Consider the following 6,000-nt stretch of genomic DNA (forward strand, 5'->3'; position numbering starts at 1 on the left):
TTCGGTCTCCGTAGGCGCCACGTGGAATAGGCACATCAAGCGCCCTCCAGATGCAGTTGCAAGGCAGCTCGAACGTGACGCTTCAAGGCCGAAACGATGGAGCGACAGCTCGCGCACGTCTCTCTGTGAACGTGTGTTCGTGGCTTCTCGCTTTGCGCACAAGGCGTGATTCACATCGAAAACACACACACACACGGCACTCATGCAAAACAACACGGAGAACTCCGAGAGACTATGCATTTTTCCTTCCACAAGAAACGCCAGTGGCGTGTGCTTTGTATGCCCAAGCACTGCTGTTGCGTGGGCCCTCAGATAATGCCGGGAAAATGCAAAACAAGAAGCCAGACCATGCGCAGTACCTGTAGGCATTCCGGATGTGGACAAGCCTGGAATACATTTAGCCTGTAAGCTTCGCCTCGTGGCTCTCCGAAGGAAGTCAGCTCTGTGCGCGAACACGACAAGCGAGAACGAGGCTTACAATAGCAGCTGCACACCTACGTGTACTAATTCGTCATGCTGGAGCGTTAAGAACAGACCAACCTCACGACTACGAGCGATGATGCATTTCGCGAGTCACTGTCGCAATACCTGCATGAAGCCTACCAGCAAGCTGACTTATAATTTCAGTTCCTCATTATTCCCTGTGGCAACTCCATGCGAATAAGCAAAAAGAAAAAAAGAAAAAGAAAATGACAGGCAGGCTCAACTCCAGTGATATCTACGTAAAGCGAAGCAACCTTGGTGTGATTGGCTCATCGGCCATGTTTGTGTGTGGGTGAGGCGTCGTTTTCGAGGCACAAATATTAGCATTAAGGAGCACCATGTTATACAAAGAAATTATTTTATTTGTGGGGAATGACAGACATGCTGGATATTATATAGACACATTTAAATGCAGTAAGCCACAGAGATATTGTTCGTTTAGTTTTTCAGTGGTGAGCCATAGTGTCGTGTCGTGTACTGTTCGTGTTTCTGATGCGTCGGTTTCTCCTAGTGCAACTGGAAATCGAAACGCGTGAAGCGTCTTAACGTGACGGCTTTCGGGCCAGAAATTGTGTTCTGTGCCGCTTGCCGAAGCAGGCGTTCGTGGCGTCCGGCGTTAGAGGTCAGATAAGCCCGAAAAACTCTCTGGAACTTGGGAAGAAAGTCCCGCTTTCGAAACTATAATACATAGAGTTTGGGGCCTCCAAACGTTTTTATCTGCCCTTTTTCCGTGACTCAATCCTTCGAGATCTTTCACTTGGTTTATGGTGTTTCACCTGTGGTTTTAGTGCATGCCTGTAGTATACGAATTTAATTTCGTGATTTAATGTCTCTAAGCTGCAACAGTGAATTATGGTATAAAGTCTCGCGGAGTTTATTATGCGAAGCATACTAGCCACACAACCACGCTCTTCCTTGCTGCGCCGCGCGCGGCCGCGTAGCTACCATATGACGTCATAACAGCTGCAAAAGTGGAGGCTCAACTCGTGCGCTCGCTTGCGGCCGCGTAGCTACATAGCCGGGTCTCAGCTCGTGCGCTCGCCTGCATGAGTTGTTTCTTCGTCTAGCCGAACCAAAAATGGCCAGGCTTAGCTTGGTTAAGCCGAGAATGCGTTGCATATTGCGCGAGTTGGGGCCCAGCTTTTCCTCCGGCTGTCGTGACGTCACGTCACGTGGTTGCGCTAAAGGTCAATGGTGGCTGCCCGGCCGCGCCCAAGGGCTGAACTGAGTGAATGCAATATGCAACGCATAAAAATAGAAGCAACTTAATAACAAACATAGCAAACTTAAAAGAGAATAGACCCACATATGAGACGCGCAGCAATGAACAATGGCTCATACCCTCAATGGTGGCTGCCGGGCCGCGCCCAAGGGCTGAACTGAGTGATTGCAATATGCAACGCATAATATAGCCAAGCAACAGCAGTTCACTAGGCTAAACAGTGGTTCAACAACTAAAATAAAGGCTAGTATGCTTCGCATCCTGGGCTTAACCTTAGCTAAGCCACAGCCATTTTTTTTTGTAACAAAATGGGAAAGTGTCTTTCGGAGTTTCTTTAGTCCTATTTTTCTTTTTTCCCCGCAAGTATTTGAGTTTATCGGAGCTTGCTTCTATGGCGCAATGAAATTAGGCGTGTTTCGGCTTTTCTAGCGTTTTTCAAATTTTTGTGCCGCCCATACGCCAAAAACAGCTTGATCGCAAAACAAACAAACAAGTAAATAAATAAATTAGTGAAAGGGCAGTATATCACATGAACGCACTTATTTACATTCAGCATTTACGGTACCAGTATAGGTTTTATGGCCCTTACAATTTACTGGGACATAAACGGTATAATTTTTAAGTTTTATGGAATTTTTAAACATCGCATGTGGCATATACCATAATTCCTGTCATTGAGCCGGATTATTCGAACAGGCACAGATTATTAGCATGAGAAATCGAAACAAATATAAAAATAATTAACAAAAGTTCACTAATTAACTTTTAAGTTAATTATGTTATGGTACATGTTGCAACTTACGAATTGTAGCCGGTAAGCTTGAAGACGTATTCACTTGAAACGATTTTCCAGGGCAGCACCAGCTTCGAGATATTATTTCCCGAAGTGTAGTATGAAATGTGTGGGCGTTCCAGTTACTTTTTTGCTTCATTACATAAAAGAGTATTTTGTTTAAAAAGTAAGTGGAACATCTGTGTATTTTTACTGCGAGTTAGATGGCGCATATCTCCAAACTGGCGTCATTTTGGAAATTAAGTCTAAGTGGATACGCCTTGCAAGCTCCCCGGCTACAATTCGTAAATTGCAATATGTTCCGTAAAGTAAATAATGATGTAGATAATTAGCAACCGTGGTACAAACTGCAACGAAAATTGATTTAATCAAGGACAGAAGTCAGATAATGAGCAAATAGTAGAGCTGAATACATCAAGATTATGACGCAAGGTATTTTGTTGTGTTACAAGACGTGTTATAACGATAGAGGTGCAAGAGGAATTTACTTAGAAAATGGTAGGATTACGCAAGTTAAGACGAGGCACGGAGAACGTTACAGCTGACAGTAACCGCGGATAGAAGTGTATGTGAATTAGTGTATACAAGCATAAGTAATCACGGTATTTCCGCCTGATTTCTAGGGATCTAATAGTAAACATGCTCAGTACATGTTTACAGGCATAAAATACACGGCGTCTAAGAAATCGTATGTACAGGATACGAACGAAACGTTGCTGAACACATTCAATTTTTTCAACATTGGTCAAATCAATACAGTTCCATACAACAGAACTAAATTCTAACTTCGAGCGGACAAAGGAAGAATACAAGAGAATAACGCAGTTGACATTTGTAAACTTTTTAGACATTCTTGATATGAGGCCTAACCTCCTGTAGGATGCATTAACGATGCTTGAAAAAATTATCTTCGAGAGTTAGCTGGGAGTCAACCAATATTTCTAAGTCGCGCGTACTACTCGCTTTCTTCAAAGGAACGTTGTCAACTGAGCATTCGTACAGTAAAGGATGCATCTTGCGATTAAAGGAAACAACGAGTGTCTTAGTTAGATTAATGCACAAAACAAAAACTTTGGAAGCGCACCACTCCGCAACGGAATTGACACCTTTCTGTAATAATTCACAATCCTGCTCCTATTCTATTTGACGGTAAAGTTTAATATCGTCAGCGTATAAAAGGAGGCGCGAATAACGCAAACATTCTTTAAGGTTATTAACAAAGATATTGAAAAATAATGGTCTTAAGATAGACCCTTGCGGGACACCGGAAGTTGATTCATAAGGCAAAGAGTACTTTGCACCAACGCGAACATAATTTAACCGAGTTGACAGGTAGTCTTTCGTCAGCGTGCACAAGCTAGTACTAACGCTGTAATTCAAGAGTTTATGGATAATAAGATCACGAGAAACAACATCAGATGCTTTTGACAAGTCAAAGTATACGGTGTCTAACTGTCTTCGGTTAGCAACATTGGGTCCTGCAGCATTAAAAAAAGAAGCAAGGTTTGTCCCCATAGACCTACCATGAACAAAGCCGTGTTGGTACATACTAATATTTTGCTTGAAGAAAAACGACATTTGTATAAACATAGCTATTTCAAACACTTTTTCATGCGGACACAAGAGGCACACGGGGCTATAATTTTTTGTGTCACTCATCCTGCCACATTTATTAACTTTAGATAGCCTTTAGATATCCTTGGTGAAAAGCAGCACATCCGTCTTACTGTAAGACAGTTCCGTTCCTCTTTAGCGATTTGTACACAATGTTTAGGCCTACCTGCAAAGCTGATTGAACAAGGCAGGTACTTGAACCAGAGGTGCAAATACAAACATCATCCGCATATATAGAGTATAGCGTAGTACAGATGTAAATCTTCCCGGCAAATCCGCCATCGCACAATTAAATAGAAACGGACTTAATGCCTTGTGAGACTCCTTGAATAAGATTATGAGAGAAACCTTTTTCCTTCACTTGTTTGGCAAATATTGATCTGCCATTCAAGAAGTTGGATATCCACAGTAGCGCCCTTCCAGAGACTCCCAGTTCTTTAGCAGGCCACATGATATATGAGCATTTTTTTATTGTTATTATTATTCTGCACCATAGGAAGGCGGCCGCCGTTGAGAGAAAGAGAAAAAGAGGGAAAGGGGTTGGTTTAGAATTAAGGAACAGCTGAACGTTCTCGCCTCCTACTAAGCATGGGGAAAGCGTAAAAGAAAGTGAAAGGAGAGAGAGAGAGCAATCGATAGCGATGAAACCGATAGCAATGTTTACTTTAAAGGCATATTGAGTGACGACCTTTTCTTGATAGTTTCGAATAAGGAACTTCGCGAGAGTTTGCTTTTGGGCTATTTGGTACATGGCGGTATGAACGTAAACCGCGCAAAAACAAAAGCAAAATAAAAGAAGAAACGGTACAAGAAAGAAAGACGTCTCCCTTTTCATGCTAATGTATCACTTTATTCGAAGTAACCGCCAGTTGATAGTGTCTTGGTCGTCTGCATTAATCATTGCTGTTTCCACTCGTCGGGACCAGGTTTAAAACGGTAGGCATGCATTTATGCAGTGAGCCTTCTCTCGCCAGCTTTCACAAGCGGCTGCTCGCGGCACTGCGCACGTGACCTCGGCGTATATCTTGTTTACCGCTGGTCCGGCCGCGACACCTTAACCTCTTCGAGCCCCGGGAGAATCCTGCGGGTAATTATAGCCCTAGCCAGGGATCAAGGTTGCGTTAGCCACGATTGATTGACTCCAAAGCGTTCCAGAAAGCCAGCATAACGTGAGGCGAAGCTTTTTAATTATGTCCGGCTCGTCATAAAGGGATGAGCACGAACTGCGTGTCGGGTACGCTACGAACACGGCGATAAGTATGTTTACGGCGGCAGAGTAGCCTACACCTATAGCGAACAGCAATCTCATGGACTGCCTCTGAGTTCCAGTTCCGTGCTGTGTCTCTGAGTGCCAATTTGTTGCTATTATTTCCATTTATTAAGTTGCTCTGCTAGTTGGCTTGTTACACGTATATGATAAGAGTTGCGTGAGGTACTCTATCCTTGTGAAGATGTGGTTATCGTGCCAAATAACTAAAGCGTGCTTCTGGTGATGGTGCCCAAGGTCACACTACTTTCATTCTTGTCCCTTGTGTTAGTGTGTGTAGGGTTTCTTGTTAGTTCCATTTTGCATTCTCTTTATTTCTTTCTTTTCGGAGCAGTGCGTTATAGATTTTGGGACCTCCGGCCCTAGAGAGGACCACTTTTCCAATTTCCTGAATTTCCTGAGAAAAAAAGCATGCCCAAGGTTGCGGTGATATCCTCCACCAAGAGACTTTAAGAACTGGACCACATATATAATAAAAGAAAGTGCGAGAAACGATAACACGGCAAGGCTGGTGTACGAACTGACGACCTCCGTACGTAGCAGTTGGCGCTCAAGCTAGTTGTCTGCTGCGGTGGTTGCCCTTTCATGTACCCTTGAGAATATTTTCGTCGTGATCATCCC

The sequence above is a fragment of the Dermacentor albipictus genome, chromosome 5 (assembly GCF_038994185.2).
Source record: "Dermacentor albipictus isolate Rhodes 1998 colony chromosome 5, USDA_Dalb.pri_finalv2, whole genome shotgun sequence".
Taxonomy (NCBI): Eukaryota; Metazoa; Arthropoda; class Arachnida; order Ixodida; family Ixodidae; genus Dermacentor; species Dermacentor albipictus.